This window comes from Epinephelus fuscoguttatus, linkage group LG15, assembly GCF_011397635.1.
Source record: "Epinephelus fuscoguttatus linkage group LG15, E.fuscoguttatus.final_Chr_v1".
Classification (NCBI taxonomy): domain Eukaryota; kingdom Metazoa; phylum Chordata; class Actinopteri; order Perciformes; family Serranidae; genus Epinephelus; species Epinephelus fuscoguttatus.
The window spans coordinates 3,847,849-3,867,811 of NC_064766.1; the positions used below are offsets into that span (position 1 = coordinate 3,847,849).

The 19,963-nt window shown below is 40.5% G+C and overlaps 1 protein-coding gene across 4 annotated transcripts in view; it reads left to right on the plus strand.

Annotated features, from left to right (window-relative positions):
• The first annotated feature begins 301 nt into the window (after positions 1 to 301).
• The window catches only part of LOC125902782 (disks large-associated protein 1-like), a 211,755-nt gene continuing 192,093 nt past the window's right edge, over positions 302 to 19,963 (plus strand). For all 4 annotated transcript variants that reach the window (XM_049599376.1, XM_049599372.1, XM_049599374.1 and 1 more), the window contains exon 1: positions 302 to 414. The gene's annotated coding sequence lies outside the window, so the exon portion shown is untranslated. The remainder of the gene's footprint in view (positions 415 to 19,963) is intronic.

Sequence of the window (19,963 nt, forward strand, 5' to 3'; positions counted from 1 at the left end):
AAAAATGTGATTGAGGATCCATGACTTTTCCAGGTTATCCACGGCCGTGGGAACCCTGAGTGTCGTACCTTACTTTTGCTTTTATGACCCACATGAAACGTTTGCTTTTATTTTCTACAGCAATCCGGCTGTTTTCCGGTGGCATCCTGGCATACTGTGGGTAACTTGCTGCAGTTAACGGACCACAGGCTTGCGCCACTTGATGCCCCCACATTCACACTCACGCTCATGCACACACGCGCGCGCGCGCACACACACACACACACACACACACACACACACACACACACACACACACACATTCCACCAGTGACTCTCCGTTGTGATCGCCTCGCTTTCAGAAACGGACGTGCTTTTGGATTTAGCAGCCGGTGCCTGCGTTCAGAGATGGTGTGAGGAGCTGCTACATTACAGGTAAGCTGGGCTTTAAACCCCATATTGATAGATTCAGGTTCGAGCGCGTGACGGACTCAGGATTCAACAGCTTATCAATACAACCGCTGCCTGTTGACGGAATGACTCACACCGGGTAAGAAGGACCACCGGTGATGAAATGTCCCTCTGAAACGGTGTGTTTTGTAATGTTACAGCCGTCATTAACGGCCGTATGCTTCACGTTATTTTTGCTCTCGGCTGCATTGGCGCTAATGGAAGCTTCAACAGCAGCCCGAAAACGTGCCATTCTCGCGCGTGGGGGAGATTCATGCGGTTGTTGCCTTACACATTTCTGACAATTTCATGTCGCCTTTCTATTTTTTTTTTCAAGTGGAACGTCACATAAAATATGGCGAAAAATCTTCGAGTGAATCTGCAGAAATTCGTCCAATATTTTTAAGCGTCTTGTTAATTTTAATAGGCTACAAGTTAAAGTTTGTGGATTGATTGACGCTGACAGCGTAATACCTCCTAGTTATCAAACATTTTAGTGGGAGAAAATAGTGTTGAAAAGAAGCCAAAGCAATACACCGAAGGTGCAGTGGTGGCGAAATTAAGAAGCTTTCTTGACGGAGGTCTGGAATATTCACCAACAATAGAAGGGTTTGCGTCAGCAGCTTTAAAAGCCACACCGTAAATGGTAGGAAATGTGATGTGACATTTGCTCCTTGTCATGCAGACACCATAACAGGGGGTCCCCAGCACATGCTGTAATACCTGCTTGATTCTGTCACATTGAGAGAGCATGCAGACGGCACTGCCACAGCTGGATGGAGGCTTGTTATGGAGGACAGACGCAGCAGCACAGATATTTGCTTGCTTTGCAGCCCGATAAGAAGCCTGAGATAAGATGTAAAAGGCTCAAATGATGTCTGAAGTGCTGTGCGGTGCAGTCATTTTCGGCGGGGATGTGCACTCTGTATCTTCCGCCTCAGTGAGAAGTGAGCTCAGAGGAGCTAACGTCAGTTGTCGCCTGTGGCTGAGGATGAGAGGACAAGCAGATCCCAGCATGTTTCTAATTCAAGAAGACTAACTGGTAATTATAACAGTGTGGGCAGAGTTGCAGCTCAGAAAGATTTATTTTTTTATTATTATATTCCCTCTCAGCATGGAAAGGTGAATCAGCTATACAGTACATCACCTTCATTTAGTTTTTCTTACAGGAAGGACTAAGCACTGTGCTTCCCACTTATTGTATTCTTATCCATTAATGAATGTCTTTAAAAAGGTGATTAATAACAAACAGGTTCAAACATTTTTTGAGCAGTGCTTATTAAAATCAAATTCATTTAGCTACATCGACATTTGTTACAATAATTATAATAGTGAAATGACATCACAGTAAGGGTGGGAATCTTTGGCACCTCACGATTCAATAACGATTATGATTCAGGGGCTACGATTCGATTATAAGACGATTATTGATGCATCTTTAATTTATGTATATTGATGCACTTTTTCACAACACACATTTCTTTTTGTCTCACTGAATAAGCATTCAACACTTGCAGTTTTTAAAAACAGTGCATTTGTAATAAGAAACAGTTGAATTAATTTCCATTATATTTTATTAAACATATAAATGGAAATGTGTGCAAACTGGAAAGTTACAACTTTGTTGTACGGAACCAAAGGTAACAACAGGTATCTTAAATCACAAGATAAAATGCGCAGTTAGAGTAACAAATGATTCGGTGGCGACAGACATCCACGCATCACATGTAACTACGATCCTACCTGCCTTCAACAGCAAGGCCATGACTTCTGTTTTAGTTTGGTTGTAGAGTGTCGGGATTGCCGTGTTGGTGAAATAGCGTCGGGATGGGATGGTGTATCTGGGCTCCAATGTATGCAGCAGTGCTCGAAATCCCTGATTTTCCATGACAGAATAAGGACGCAAATCCTTGGCAATAAATGCCACGATTGCCTTCGTAATTTGCTTCGCCTTTTCCGATGAGGTTAGCAGCTTTCTAATTGCTTCCTTGATTGTTCTCTGGTTGGTAGCGCCACTAGTAGCCGCAGCAACAACAGCCTGCCATCTCCCTGACTCCTCCGTCGGGTGGAATCGACGTTGGAGAAGCCGAAGTGTTTCCACACGTCTGCTTTTAAATTAGAAGGAGCTGTTTGGAGGTGGGGGCGGTCAGCCATGTTTGTTTTTCTCTGTGTATAGCGCTTCTTAGTCCCGCATTATTTAGAACCTTCTGTATTACTCTAATTAATAGATTTAAATAACTGAAATTTGGACGTTTGTGAATCGATTCAGATTCGTCCACGTCCACGTCCGAATCGCGATGCATCTAGGAATCGGAAATTTCCCCCACCCCTACATCACAGGGCTACATTAGACGGGAAACAAGTACAAAACTCATAAAAACCAGTCGCCCAGGAAGTGAGCCAGGCTTTGAAGCCAATTTTCAAAGTGGCCAAACAATGGTACTACAATTTCTGGGGTCCGTCACACGATGCCATTGGGCCTAAGAAGACTTTTTCCCATAGACTAACATCAGGAAAGAGACATCTGTAAATTTGTGGAAACATTTTTTTTTAGCGTCACAACCCCTGTGAAACGACTCAGAATGTAATTAATTCCGGCTGAAAACTTTTCAAAAGTCTAGAAGAGCTGCACACCTAAATTATTAGGGTTGCATGATATTTAAATTTTTAAAAATATCTAATATGCTGATATGTAACAACTCATTTGACGGATACCAATATCGATATATCCACTTCTTTCCCACCTGATTTTAGTGATCAGCAAGTCTTCTCTGTAGCGGAATTAACACATACATGCATACTTTTATTGTGATGGCCCAACAGCAGATGGAGACTTGAAATACAACGTTTTTCAGTGTATGTAATATTTATTCATTGTAGAAAGTAAGAAAAAGCATGTTGGCCGATTCCAATGATGTGCTGATATTATCATGCATCCCTATAAATTATTTTATCCCCATTAAAGTTAGTGGAGCAATAAACTGCAAGTAGCCGGCTCGGCTGGCTGAAGTCTGTAGTGCGCTTCCTCTATTGGATTAATGATGCGGAGGCAATGCCCTTCACCTGGGTAATTTTATACTGCGGAAATAGAGCTTTTTTGTTTCTTGCACTACTGAGCAACGTTAATGAATAAGGGTCGCGCCCTCAGTGCTGTATCCAGGTCTCTTTATACCTCCATGCTGAAAACAAACAAGACAAACTCACACCAGTATAAAGGAGTTCCAGTCACAGTGAGGTCTTTGAATTATTCAGAGTAAGTGGGAAATTTCCTCCTGGAAGGCAAGCTGCTGTTGAGGGGTTTTTTTTGCGCTGCTGAGACCAAGACTATAGCCAGGGAGTCAACTTTTGTTACCTGCCACCCCCACCCGAAGAAAAAAATTAAATTTTGAAAACTAATTTCCTATTATATTATTTACCCTGAGCAAGCACATACTTCATAATACATAGTATACTATACTGTATACGATGCAATAAATGAACACACAGAACTGCAGTTCACTGTAATAATTTAACCAGTAGTAATAATAATGGTATTTTGTTAAGTTTATTTTTGATTATATTATTACAATTGATGATGATTATTTAAGACAGCATGCGTGGCTATCTATTGAAGCATAGCATTTTTATTTTTTATTAATATATTGGGGGGATGTTTCCTGAGACAATGACTCGATTGACAGAAATTGATTCCCATCAATTTTCATAATTTGATGAAAAGTTTCAGTCATTTCTTGAGGAAATATAACAACCATTCTCTGGTTCCAGCATTTTGAAGTATTACTATATGATGTGACCTTTTCTGTTTAATATAACTGCAAACTGAATAATTTGCGTTTATTGCTGATAAATAGAGTAATTGAGCAATTTGACAATGTTACTTATAGGCTCTGGGAAATTAATGACCATTAATTTCACTTAACTTTTGTTTTTGATGCTGTGATTTATAATAATTTTAAAAAGAGTTAGTTGAAGCCTTCATTTTTTCAGTGATTTCAGTAGGGCAGCCCCTTGAAAGTCAGAGATTTGTATCATCAGATTGAGACCTCTCAGTCGACTGAGATTGCTTCAAGTCAAGCAGTCTTTTTTTTTTTTGCTAGTCAGTGTGCTGTGCAGTGTACTTTCAAAGACATTTTGGTCCCCAGATTTTGCTGTGGAGTGAGCGCTCTTGACATTGACGCTACTCTTTGGCACAGACAGCTGTGGACACAATGCAGCAGCACAGAGGAGAAGAAACTCTGCACCAAAATGCTCCAAGATAACATTATCTTCTCTCTTCTGTTTATAAGTGGTGAATTTACAGCTCATACGTAATATGATACAGTCTCTGGCTTTTGTGCGATATCTGGTGTCTGCAAAAAACATTGTTGCACATTTCTGATCCATCGTTTGTGCAGTTATCTTGTTTACTACATCACATGAATGCTGCTGTCACATTGAACGTCTTGCCAAACCCCGTTCAAACTTTAAAAACATAGAAAAAAAAACAAACAAACAAAATGTTGACTATTCGTATTAAACAGCCAAATCTAATTCCACTGATGTAATTCTGAGTCAGGTACAGTCTTAGACACAACCAAAATATCAATGACATTTATTGTATTGGGGTGACAGCAGTAATCTCACCACCTCATCTCATGAAACCATAACAATTTGAAGGGTAACAGACAAAAAATCATGTGCTTCATCCTTCACAATAAGGGTAAGGCTAGCCTACTACGATAACAATTAAGGTTAGGGAGAGATTGTTGTCATGGTGAAAAGAAACCAGTGCCGAGTGTCAGTAGGATCAGAGTTTAAAGTCAAAGTATTTGGATTCCCTGTGTGAAATATTCTCTGGAGCTCCATCCAAAGTTAAAATGTTCTGCTTTCAAGAACTCCCAAAATGTATTTATTTACACACCAAGTACCTCAATTCACCCCATGATCATTGTGAGGGAAGATAAAGTAATTGCCACTGTGATAACTTGTAGAAGTTGTAGAATACTGCCTGCGTAACAAATCATTGTTTTTGCATCTTACAAGCCTTTAAATGCATTAACTTGTTACTCCAACTGGACTTCCTGAATCACATTTTATTGTCTCACTGTACTTTAAACATCACAGTCCCACTAACGTAGCCTTTCCATTGTTTCAACGCAGCTGTTTGCAGTCTGAATCTCGGCTAACTCAGCTTTGTGTTAGGGTTTAGTATGCTCTGGGCTGAAGGTGGCAATATCCTATGTGGAAGCCTGTATGTGCAAAAATACCAGAGCAAAAGGAAGTAAATGTAGGGTTAATGGGAGTCATGATCCAGGGCTAAGTACAATGTAAGTTTAAGTACGGTTATTGTTTTTGTTAGAGAGCATGGACTCATCACTCTTTCTCTTTTTCTCTGTCACACACACACACACACACACACACACACACACTAGCTTTTCCCACTTTCCCATTCCCATTTTAAAAAGTCCTCTCCTGTTCTTCCCTTAGTTGCCATGACTCTAGTACTCACTGTTGTGGTCACTGGTTTGTGGTGATGATGCAACACTAATTCCACAACGGGGTCTGAAATTAATTTTTTCACTACATGCCAAATCTTTTTTTTTTCTGTCACCCAATTCTTTTTGCCGCTCTTGCAGTCTACACACTAAACAAAGGAATAATATTTAGATAATTTCAACACTTCAACACTCATCCCAAGTTGTCACATATTACCGCTTTATCAGTGGACTTTGGCGTTATGTGCTAGGTATCCTCCTGTGTTTGTTGATGACATTCCGGGATGCTGCTAAAAATGCCAGGATGTCAACAAAAGCACAGGGTTAGGTGAAGAAAGAAACATCATAGTTTGGCATTACATTAATTAGGAAGCGAACACCTGGCTCCCTGGTAAAAGTCAAATGTTGAATATACTGTGGCTAATCAAATACTTTTGTAGTTGGAAGAAGTCTTATAAGATAGAATTAAATATGGCAATACTCCTAAACAGGGGCAGGGGCATTTTTCTTTTTTAGCAGTCCTGTAACGTTATCCCCACCACCACAGTCATCATCTTTCTCAGCTCAGCTTCCTGTTCCACCAGTAGAGATTGACCTTTGGTGGTGCATGCTGTGCACTACATTGCCTCAATGCAGTATTTCTGTATCAGTTTAATAGAAAAAATTGCATCTTTGGCTTTGATGGTATTAAAAACCATACCCTTGGGTTTCCAAATACCCTGATTTACCCCAATACCTAGATGAATGCTTTTTGTTAGTTTCACCAGTTAAATAAATAAAAAGAACTGTAATATATAAGGGTGGTATATAATCAAGGTGTGTGTGTGTTGTGGGTGGATGTGGACATTATGTGTATTTTTTCTACTTTTAGGACCATTTGCCAATCACACGCCTGTTAGTTACTATGTTTAGGTACTGCCACTTGGTAGTAGTTGATGCACTTGCTAGCTTAAGAGATGCACGGGGCACTTAATGGCTAAAAGGCGAGAGAGTGGTAACAACACAACTGTCATGACAAATGACACAGAAAGTGAAATTATGAAAAAAAAAAAAGACAACACACACAAAATTCACCCAGAGAAATGCACTGAAAAGGGAGATTTTGAAAGTCTATGTAATGAAATACAATCCCATAGAATGAATGATGCAATAACATTTCATAATAATTACCTGAATTTTGATAATTTCAATTAGTCAATTCAGTCATCAATTGTTGACACAACCCAGTTGTCAGAAAAAATGTTGTGTTATGCAAACCACGGGTGTGTTACATTTGTATGTTTTTATGTAGCACCTGGTTCAACAGGAGGTCTTTGACCCTTAGGGGATCCTCAGAGTTACTGCAGGGGGGGGCACCAAATTATTGTTTGATAATTTAATTTTCATTTAATTTAAGTTTTAATTTAGTTTTTCACCCAAAATATGAACAGATCTAAAAATACACATTGACATGAATCCAACATATTTTTACCAGAGATAAATAGGCCTATTCATGATAACATCCATTTAACATTAAAGCAACACAGTGGAGTTTTTGAGCCCTCAAAATATATATCCAAGATCCTTGTGATGGTTCATCAACTCACAATAGGCTGGATGACACCTCCGTCATGCTTGAGAGCATCTGTTTCACTTGCACTGGCACTATGCAGTTTCGGGGTTTGGGTAGGAACCCGGGACACAAAAAAGACACAAATTTGGCTGCTTTACAGCATATGTCATATCCCCCTCTCGTCATATCCCCCTCCTCTCTTTAGAGTAGCGTAGCCCGAGGTGAGCGAAGTTAGACGTGGTTGTCATGGCTGAAGTGACAAAGAAAAGGAAGAAAGTGAAGGTGCTGTCCGAGGAAACAAAGAAAAGAAAATGGGAGAGCGATAAAACAAGAGCTCGAACAAGGATTAATATTGGCCCAGCTTTCACACGCTGGCGAGAGCTGAACGAAGAGGAGGGATGCCTGACCGATGGTGACCTGGCACTGTTACTGCTGTTAACCTCTACTTAGGAGACTCACTGTCTGCAGGTCGGCTGCCTCAGGTACATTTTAAGATAAAGTGTTAATCTACATACAGACAGCTTTCATTTTACTTTGTCTTTAACAGTTTGCTTTTAGCACCGCGAACGCGATGTGCTAGTGTCGACTGCGATTGTAAATCATAATAGCGGTGAATGAGAGACTGCGGACAGAGCAGATTGAAATATGGCTTCCTACATGCTGATCACATGTATTGATAAAGTATTGGTTTGGCTGTCAGAAGTTTCATCGCACTTACTTACAGTAACAAACATAGTTGTCATCAACTAGAGTAATGTTGAAGTTAAATTCCCTTCATCTGCACCGCAGCCTCTCTGTTGAGTTTGTGTGTGTGTGTGTGTGTGTGTGTGTGTGTGTGTGTGTGTGCGCGCGCGCCCATGCCGTGAGGAGGTGGTCAGCCCTGACATGCAGAGAGCAAATCATTTCTTTTTTAAAGATATTTTTTAGGGCATTTTTTGCCTTTAAAGGGCCAGTGTGTAATATTTGGCATGGTTTATTGCTGCCGTGCATACATGGCGCTGCCATGTATGTACGGCAGCCCAAGTGGACAATCCAGCCAGCCACAGAACACGTTTCGCATGTATAAATAAACCAACGAAAACAGCGGAAGGAAGGAAGAAGGAGGAGGAAACAGCAGAGAGTGTTAGTAGTTCGTCGATAGAGAGTAGTGAAAGGTTATAAAGTTATAAAGTTTGCGAATGGACCACACTTACCACGCAACAGGAGAGAATGAACCCGAACCGTCATCTGCAAGGAAAAGAAGACGCAACTTCACTCCTTGTGATGCACTCTCTACGGCGCTTTTCCTCCTGATGATGTATCTCCCCAACGATGGTAGCTCAGCATCCTACGCATGGAGTTCCTCATCTGTATGCTCCGGCTCAGACAGGTATGGCTCTGGGTCTGTGTCCGCTACAAGAAACTCTTCAAAATCGCGTTCAAAGTCATCCATTGCAGCTACTATAGTTCGGAGATATTGCTAGGCTAAATAAACAGTTGAGCTGTGTTTACAGGCTATGCTGTCAGTCAGTGTGCGGGCTGGAGATTGGTGGAGCAGAGAGGGGATGGCTGCCCTGCTGGGTACTGTAAGTGAGTATGTGTGTATGAAGTGTGTGTGTTACGCTAGAAGAGTCAGAGTTTGGGATGGAGTCTTTTACATACTACCCCCTGGAGTGTTACCGGAGTTTTTGGAGTGCTCAAATAAACGGGCCTTTTTCCCGAACGCTCCTCTGGTCTCCAGCTCGTGAGTGATTCATTACAATATCGTAACATGGTTTAGATTTCTAAATAAATATTCACCTCGTTGCTAGATAGACCTACTCCTGAAAAACTCATGTCTGCGCAAGGCTTTTTGTCCCTACGAGGCCACTGTGATTTACCCGACAGGAGGGGTGAGCGAGTGAGCCCTGCAATCTAGAATTTGACCACTGATGTCACTGTTTTCAACCCATTTTACACACTGGCCCTTTAATTGATAGGATAGTGAAGTGTGAAGGGGGGAGAAAGAGGGAGAGACGTGCAGCAAAGGGCCACAGGCTGGAGTCGAACCCGGGCCGCTGCGGCAACAGCCTTGTACATGGGGCGCCGGCTCTACCACTAAGCCACCGACACCCCAAGAGCAACTCATTTCTGAGTTTCAAAAATGAATGAATAAATAAAGCAATCAACCTAATCATGTATGTAAAAAATGCTATAAGGCTACTTTACCTGTTCTGAAGACATGATGACACAGCTAGCTTCAGGAAGTTTATCGGTATCATTAGCTTGTCAATAAATGCACGCGCAGAAAGATTTTGCGAAAGTTGTAACAGACAATACCGTCTTTTTGTCTGTAGGGGGACCCCGTGAGGTAGAAAGAGCAATCCTCCATTGTGTTGCTTTAAACCCACTTACAATACACATCACTTTTGACAGGCTAACTGTTATGCATCCTCGTGCAAACATGTGAGCTAGCTAGCAATGAATTACTGTGCGACATCTTATGGCCATAATGGCAAGGTGAGCTAGTTAGCTAACATTTATGTACTCTTGGAATAATAATTCAGCTAACTGCCAATATGTTTCAAGTGTAGGAGGATTCTAGGGAACCACAATGGGTGTTTTTTTTAACTTTTTGAGCAAGATATTCTGACGTGCTGTCAGAAATCAATGGCGAAAGTGCAGATGGTAACCTAGCCATGCTTCAACTGCTGCTTACTTAGCAGCTACAGGCAAGCACAACAAGAGAGGAGATCAAAAAAGAGAATTATCTTAAGTGCAACTGAGTTCTATGAAATATGTCGTAGGGGGTCCCTGCTCTGTCTCTCTTTTAGCTAAGGGGGCCTTGACCTGAAAAACATTGAAGACCACTTGATGTAGCAGATACCTTAAAACTTTATGTTTCAAAATTGCCATGGATAACAAGAAACACTTGGATATCATTACAAAAATAAAATGTTTTGGCTTGAAATACCCAGGTTTTGGTGGCAGAATCCCTGGTGGAAACACAGTGATGTCTCAGTAAAAACAGCAGTTAGAAACACAGCAGGAACTTGCTAAAACAACCGTTTTTGCTGTTTGTTGTTCTTTTACGGTGGTTTGCAGCTTTAGTTGGAGATCCCTCAGTCGACTGAAATTGCTTCAAGGCAAGCAAGTTTTTTGTTTTTTTTTTGCTCTTTGCTCAGTGTGCTGTGCAGTGTACTTGTGGACATGATGCAGTAGCACAGAGGAGGAGAAACTTTGCACCATAAGGCTCCAAGATAACATTACACATTGGTATAAGTGATGAATTTACAGCTCACAGGGGTTAGTCAGGACCGAAAATCGAAAAAAAGCCTTCAGAAAATGACATAGTAGGCATTTTTGAGGAAAAGTACTTCATGTATTGTTTTTATGTGATTTTTACGTGCTGAATCCATTTCTGCCATATGCTGAGCTCTATGGGTCACCGTTCAGTCATAAATGAGTAATTTGCATAATAAGCAAGTTAATTATGCCAAATACTGGAAATGGGTATAATTTTGCTTCTTGTTAACTTATAAAGGTGATCTAAGTGTACATGACCATGTTTGTGACATCCAGGAATTCATCCATTACCATGTTGCAGTTATGACACTTTTCCTTATTAGCATAATTTGCATAAATTATGTAATAATGAGTTAAAAAACAGGAAATCGTTACATGTATTTGCTTTAAACAACTAATAAAGATGATCTTACATAGTTTTTGTCTAAGTTAGAAAGTCCACAAGTTAATCTGTCATAAATAAATATTTTCTTCATATTGCATAATTTGCATGCATTTTAATAATTGGGTCAAAACATGGAAATATGGTGCTGAATCCATGTCTGTTTTATCGTAAGATGTAAAAGTGTATTAATTTATTGATTTATAATTTATGATAATAATAATTATACAACAAGTATTACAATAAAGGCCATTTATATAGTTTTGATACATTTATTAAATGCACAAACATCAAAAACCAAAAATGTGGGTGGTAACAAATTAATGTAAGCTAACAGAACTATGCATCCACAGGCTCAACAACACATCCATGATCAGGCCTTTATGTTTCCCTGAAACACAAATGAAATGTAGTCGCTTTAAAATGATACAGCTTATTTATAGTTTTCCTATTTGATGATTGAATGTTGGCTTACACTTTTTGTGATAGGTGATCTAAAGTGGGTACACTACAGTATTTTGAAGAGATTATTTTCTACAATGTAATTAAAACTATTCCAGAGATTTAGAAAGAATTATCTGTCATCCTCACACCTTTCCTTCCTTCCTTGTCTCCCTCCCTCAGGTTGTTCTTTATCCAGTCTTAAGTGAGGGGATTTTAACTGAAAGGACAAAACAGGGATAGATTATGCATTTGGCCAAAAAGGGTAGGTATACTTTATATTGCAAATACAGCTAATCTCAGTTTAGTTTTTATTACAGATTGTATAATGCTACTAAAAATAATTTGGTTTATTGAACTTGAGATATATCGATGAAATTGTTTCATAGCAGTTTAAGTCACTGTCATAAATGGAGCAGGATCTGTTTGATAAAAAAATCTATCTGAAGGAACATGTGACACAACCACCATTGCAACAAAAATACTAGACCATCTTACTTTTTAAAGACATTTACTTTAGGATGCCAAACACATCAAATATCCAATCAGTTAATGTTAACTGTAGATTTGAATTATCAAGCTAAACACATGCATCCAGTATTTATGCCAGCTAGGGTGACTTGCTAAAATTTGTGGACATTTAAATGACCTCATTGACTTGCTTTTTTTTTTTAAATAAGCACATGAATCAATCCATTAAGCTAATGTTAGCTAGATGCATTAGAGCTGTACCACAAAATTTCAAAATTAACTCTTTGACCAATATTTTCAACAATAATTACAAGAATAATCTTATCAAGTTTAAAGTTTACATACGTGAAAATGAGCGGAAGTCCAAGATACCAACAAAGTTGGAGTAAATGTTCTTTCAGCATCACACCGGTTTGCCACTCCACTAGCTGCCTAGAGCCCTGCGTGGGACTATTTTCTTGGGGGCTGAGTGATTTAAAACTAACAGAGAACATTTCCTATGTCTGGGACATTTCTTTCATTTATTTGTGAAAAACACAAACAACACAACAAAACAAACAACAAAAATTCATTTGCTTGAAAAATTGGTGTGCTACTGTGGCTGCTAAGCTAACTTTTAGCATGCTAGCTAGCAAATAACATATTTGCTGTGAGCCTGGAAATTTAACAAGTTCATCAGTTTTGCCTAAAACATAACATTTTGGCAGAGGAATTATAAAAAACTGAGAACCTTATTTCACCGGCATACGATGGATTCTTATTTGGGACATACTGAACTTTCAAAAAATGTAGTATGCCGACTTTTCCTCAAAAATGCCTACAGGGTTACAGAATTTTGAAGTTACAGCCCTGACTAGGTGGTTGATGATGTTAATTACCACAAGCCTAACTCTTTGCCTGTGTCTGACAAAACTGCCTTATTTTTTTTTCCTGATCACGTGCTTCGCCTGAATTGTAGTTCATGGCGTAAAGCATGCAAAAAGGACGTCATGGTTCTCAAGCCATACTGTTTTTACCTACATTATTCGATCGCTGACCTCTTCATCAAAGAAAACAGATTTATCAGGTAGGGAGATTTTACACAATCAACATTAAATACTATGCTTTTAAAGACAATTGCATGAATGAGATTGTCAGAAGAGAGAATTGTGGTGATGAATCTGCTCTGTGTTTAAGCTCTTTGGTTGCTTTTTGTTGCTTTCTCGAGTGCAGTTTGAGAGAACAGTTCGTCTCTGACCTTCTACAAACTATTTCAATACATTAGCCAGTTGATGAGTCACTCATGGTGTCAGAGTGAATTCCTGTTGGTACTTTCACAGCTCTTGGTTTTGATGTGCTGCCTAGACAACACATCTCGTGTGAACACAATGAGTCGCTTGACACTTAAAATATGACGTTACACGCTCTGTCTGAGCGGCCTGTTACTCCTCCACTCTTAGTTCCACTGCAAGTGTGATGTTCACTCATGGAGTTATTTTCTGATGGAGTTTTTTTCGGGATTGCAGTTTCATTTAACCTATCTTATTTTGTCTTTTTTACTTCTTAAACTTTCCAGAAAGCACAACATTTATATCTTACATCTCCTCAAGAGAACTGGGGATGGATGGATACACTGCATACATGTTTTCCAGTAACAGTACTGAGAACAGCTGTATAATAAGTAACATAAAAATACAAAGTAAAATGTCTGGGATATTTATTTTCACATTTTTCTACATTTACTTTCTGAGAATGAACATTCACAAAAAAGTGCAACAACCACCAACTGAAAGGGCTATGGTCTCACAAGGTGAGGGTCAAATGGTGGTTAATGAGTCACACTGTTTGGAATAGGCAGCATGTTGTGAAACACTGTGAATGGACCACAGTGTCGTGATTTATACAGGGGCATCCCAGGTTGCCTTCATTGTGTGAGATACTGTAGCTTGCTCATCTAAGAGAGCAGAGCAGAACGTAGTTCAAATACTAGATGACAGGTTTCAATGAATGATAACGAGAATACCATTAACAGTAAATCAGATAATTCATTTTTAAAGTTGTTGTTACTTGTTACTGTTGGTGGTGATAATAATTGGTGAGGCTGCGTGCTGTATGAAGGACAAAGTTAAGTCCATTTCTGTATTTGTTTCCTGCTATACCCAGTTATGTTATCTTTTCTTGAGCACTTTTAACCCTTTAAAAACAGACTGCAAGTGGCTGTGGGAAGTGTGTTTTTTTGCATGATTAAAATAGATTTAAAATAAGAACCATAATAGATAAAGCATTTATTCTTCTAGCAGCAGAAAGCTAAGGCTTCTGTCCCCCCCCCCCTTCCCCCCCATCATGTCTTGACCTTACATTACCTTATCCTTATGTGCACTGCAAATTTGGTATTTCTCTGTAATTACACCAATATTTCCTTGTAATGGCCATGAGAGATTGCTGTTTCCATCATACAGAATAGGAATGCACGATAATATTGGCACGCCACTGTTATCAGCCAACATGCTTTTTGTCATTTTGCACAATGAATGAATATTGCATTTATTGAAAAGCATTCTATTTAATGTCTCCATCTGCTGGTGGGCCATCACGATAAGTGTATCCTATGCGTAATATGATGTAAATTTCAAAGCCTCAAAGCCTGGCTCACTGGGAAAAAAAATAGATATATCGATGCCATTATTGGCCAAATAAGTCGACAAAAATCCAGTATCATGCATTCCTAATCCTGTATATATCAATTTACAATTAAAACCATAATAGCTAGAGCATTCATTCTTTTTGCAGCAGAAGGATAAGGATACTTGTTACATGTGGTACAAAAACGTGCAGTGGTGATTGATGATGAATCAATCACAATGCCTTTGCACTCTGCTCATAAAAATGAGCATGTCTCAAATACTAAATAATGTACATAGTGCAAATATAGTCCAAAATATTATACAAATACACTTTAACTTATGTAAGTGTAAGAGTGTAAGAAAATATTTTGTTTATGTTTCTACTAGGGATGGGCATCAATTTTCGATTATTGATGATTGATTGTTAAGGATTTTGATCGATCACCAATTATTTTGCTCGACTGTCGCAGTGTTAGCCCTAAAATTCTAGGTCTGGCAAGCCGCCGTGCCTACGAAACCCCCCCGCCGGACCTATGCCAGGCAAAAAATCATAAACAGACGGAGGCTCTCATCGCTCTCCAAAACCTCTGCGGCTTCCCTTGAGGCCTCTGAAAACACTATGGCATTGAAAGATGGAGGTTTCGCTGAAAACTGAAGCCTGTAACCCATGGCTGACATGCGCACCATTCTTCCTCTTTGGCCTGGGGGGGTTGAAGCTCAAAACTGGGTCAGCTGCGCTCCCTTGTGGCGACAGTCTGCACTGCACTCTTTTGTTTTCTCTCTTTTGAAATGCTGCTTCAGTTAATCAGTTAATCAGTAATTGATCGTTAATTTTTTTGATGAATAATGAATATTGATCGTTTGGCCATCCCTAGTTTCTACATTAAAAAACCTTTTGGATCAGTATATTTTATTTTGCAAAATCTGATGAAAAAACATGTTTTATTTTTGTATTATAATTTTATCAGTAATAATGGTTAACTGACTTACATAACCTTTTAGTTTATACGTATATATATATATATATATATATATATATATATATATATATGTATACTCCCTTATTTTCTACAATAATTCATAATCCAATGGAAAGATCCTATTGGCTTTTCGTAGAGGGAACCAGGGCGATGCTAACTACCAGGCCCGTGTACAAACAGTGTTTCCCCTACCATTATATTAGGGGGTGCCCACGTTTTTTGAACGCTGCCAGGGTGTTGAAGATGGTGAAAAAGAAATGTTCCAATGTTTAGATCAATGTACATTTCAAATAATTGTTCAGTTGTTATATTGACTGCTGTCATTAAAAAAAACATATGAACACCACGATTCCTTAAAGTGTTTGTGTCGGTGTCCATCTGCCCCCCCAAAAACTGTAAACCTAGGGGAAACTCTGACAAATGTATGCCATCTCTGCATTATTGATATTGGGCTGGCATCTTGACAGCGGTACTTTTAGATACGCCCCCCCCCCATTAAATATGAAAGGAGCCCATACATGCTTGAGCTTTACCCTGCTGACTTGTATAATCAAAACAGACATGTCCTGTGATTTTCAGCCTTCTATGATTACATTTACCCTTTGCAGCAGGCACATCCTGACAGCTGAGAATATTACTGTCAGGTATTGTCCCCCCTCTATTAAATATGAAAGTAGACTGAAAATCACAGGACATGTCTGTTCTGATGATACAAGTCATGGTCCTGAAATGTGTGTTTCTCTTCTATAATACACATTCTACATCTTGGAGGCAACGTCTTTCCACATACGGGCTTCCTTCGCCTTTGAAACAGGGCAGAGCTCCATTGGAAACAGTAGGGGAGACACAACCCGAGGGGGAACCGGGATCTGACACAGAAGCAGGTCCGTGGAGCTGTGCGGCGGACGAAACAACAAGCGTGTTGCACTGAATGCGTGTCGCTACAGCGTCACTTTGGGTTGTGAGTGCACATGACCTGCGTCTACATTTAAAGTAATGGGTTTGTGCGCGCAAATGATGCTACATCTGAATGCCCTGATGCACACACACACGCTTTAACCAAGGTGGCGGCCAAAATCATCCAGGCAGCATGCCTTTGTCTTAGATAGGCGGGGAAAACCCTGTAAGGTTTTCTGTGGCTTTTTCAGAATGTGGTAGCATCTAAAGAATCAAAATGACAAGACAAACAATGATCTTAAGAAAAAGATAAAGTTGTTTCCAGGTGGCTTCCAGGAGACATGATAAAATGTTGTGTCCACTGTCCCTGAACTGTTATAACAATCTATCTCATCATACAGTAAATTCAGCTGTATTATTGTGCTGAAGAAACTCCTTGGCTGCTTGCCTCTCTCTTCCACTGTAGCCACCACCCTCACCTCCCCTGTGCATCCGTGTGTAGCTTAAGTGGGAGTATTTTGGTGTACTGTTATGAATTATACATGACCTCTGGCTGTTTGGTCCAGTAGAAGCATTCTTGCATTTTATATTCCTGCCATACTGAAGATTCTGCCCTCTCTGCCCAGAGCCTCCATGAGCCTTTGTGCTGAACCTTTCACCCTCCATTTCCCCCTGCTGTCTTTTAGGAAGAGTATGAAAGCTACGGAGCTTCACCCATACATTTCACATCATGTCTATGATGGTGGGAATTGCCCCCTTATATCTTTATTTATACTGCCAAAGGACAAATGCTGTCATTTTGACAAGAATTAAATAAGCTGTCAGGCACCAAGCATGGCGCTTGAAAATATTGTCATTGTTAGAAATGCCTCAGTCCTGATCCAGGTCCTTCAAAATTGTGCATCTGCCAGGCGTTGACTGTGAATCTGATCTTTTTACTCCATAAGGTCACATTCAGACACACATTAGCACAGTGTTAAGAAACAGCCACCTCAGTTACTTCAATCTTTGTTAGCACAGTGGAGGTGCTAAGGCTATGGCAAAAAAGTTGAACCTGGCATGACCTTTTCCATACTGCAGTGTACCACTGTCAGGCAAGGCGCTGTGTAAGTACACTTTGCAAGTGCATATCCCTGGTAGATTTGTCTTGAATGAGGCCGATCAAAGTTAGAGAAGATCAGATGAATGTTGCCATGCTAACGTTCCATGGATGTAAATTCGTGTCTCATAATATCATCATCCTTGATCGCATCTCATTGTCTGTTTTTTTCAGCGTTGTACAGTTGGGTCTGAATGCCTAGTAATGCAGCTGTACTGTACAGGCTCATACCCAGTTGCAAGCAATGAGCCTGAGAAATGAAGCCAATGTGAAAGTGCCAAAAACTGCAGTTCATCGAATGACCACTTTGAATGACCTTAGAATGACCACAGGCTGGCTCCAAACGCACGCCTTTTCTCATTCTGACATTGTCAAATACCGCGGCTTTGTCAGTGATTTTGGCATCAGGCGCTGATGCCAAAAGCCACCTTTGGAGGTGATATGATATGCTGCCGGGCGACGTCACGCTATAATGCTGCCAGACAGAACCTTTCAGTGTTATGATTCGCTGCCAGTTGGATAGACGGCACCTGTCATGGCAGTATGGTAGTGGCTGGAAGGAGCTAAAAAATCTCTATAGGGCGGGTGGTAGGGGTGGTGGATGGGTCTAATTAACCCTGGACTTCCACCTGGGAGCCCGGTGTTTGCTTCCTCTATGAATGTAGAGCCAAACCATGATGTTTTTTTCTCCATTCCTACACACTTCCTCGTTTACTCCGTTCCTCTGATGTCCACTTACTCTTGACTCCCCCTTCCAGGTTCTGTACTATGGGTGACGGGGCTCAGTGTAGCTAGCCTTCATCTGTGGAATGCTCCTCCTTAGGGTCTGCCTCAGTGCATGTCGGTTTCTTTTTCGGTCGTAACTAAAAACTCATCTTTCTAGAATAGCCTTTCCTGGTGTTTCATATTATGCTTTATGAATAAGTTCTTTTAACTGTATATGCATTTCATTACTGATGTTGTTGCTCTTTGTTATTGCTTATTGTTAACCTTTGTTTTGTACCGACTGTCTTTTCTTTTCTTCTTCTTTTGTTATTATTATTATTAATAACAATAATAATAAACCTAACCAAGTGCTTTTTCTGCCTAAACCTAAATTCGTGCTTTTGTTGATGTCTCTGCATTGATTGCAGCATCCTGGAATGTCAAGATTCAGGAGGATACCTAGCGCATAATATGCAGACGTAAAAGTCCACTGATGAAGCGGAAACATGAAGCTGTAAATCCCCATAGACTCCCATATTAAATTGCCCTCATTTACAGCAGAAAAAAACATGCTTACAGTCTGGTAGGAAAAACAGTTTTTGTCTGTCTGCTCATGTCAACATTCATGACATGTACAGGGGGTGATTTTTTTTAATAACTCACCTGTTGACATTTTATTGAGGCCCAAAGTTATTCAAGTTGCTTGATTGACAGGCCGTCTGTGAGGCATCACTACTGGTTGCTTCAATCTGAGTCAGATCCACCCCTTACTTCCCAACAGTACCAGCCTCTTGTCCAAATGTGGTCAATTCTGGCTCCAAAAAACCAAGATGGTGACAGCCGAAATGCCAAACCTGAGGCTTCAAAATAGCAGTCCACAAACCAATGGGTGACATCACAGTAGCTGTATCCATTATTTATATATGGATGAGACTAATGGCCAACGTACACAGGACCCAGCATTATCATGTTCTGGCATTGCTGCTGCCACCAGAGACTGTCTGCTCCAAATTCAATTACACATTTGTGGTGTGAGTGATCACGCTGGCAGGCATCAGAGGTCACCATAGATTTATAATAATTAAAAGGCACCGGGCCTCAAGATGGCGCCTACTAATTCCAGTGGACTTGGAGTCCTGGGGCTCTAGTTTCCCAGCGCAGCGCAGGGTGGCGCAGGATGGCGAACCCCGCGCAGAGCTAGTTTCGAGCAGCTCAACCTGAGGCGCGCTCAGTTTGGTAGTTTGGCAGACCGAGGTGCACTGAGATGGGTGTGGTGGCGCAGCAGGGGGAGGTGTCGACAGATCCAGCTTGGCGCAGTGACAGTTTCGTGCCAAAAGGCTTCGCCGAAGGTGCGCTGAAAGCTCGCCAGCTGAAACCAGGTCTACTGTCAAAGCAGGCGGAGCGCAGCCGGTGTAAGCCTGAGTTTGGCTGACCGGCGGACAGTGCGCACACGTCACCAAAACCTCACAGGCAGGTTTCCAGAATATCAGGCACATTAACGATGCAATAAATACCCCCCATAAAAACCTCTATTCAATGCAACTATCTGCAATCAGCACATAAATGTATCTCTATATCGACTGTCCCGTCACATCTGATGTCAGATCAAAGGGGACTGGCACCGTTTGGCATGTTTGGCACGTGTAATGGAAACCCAACCTGATTT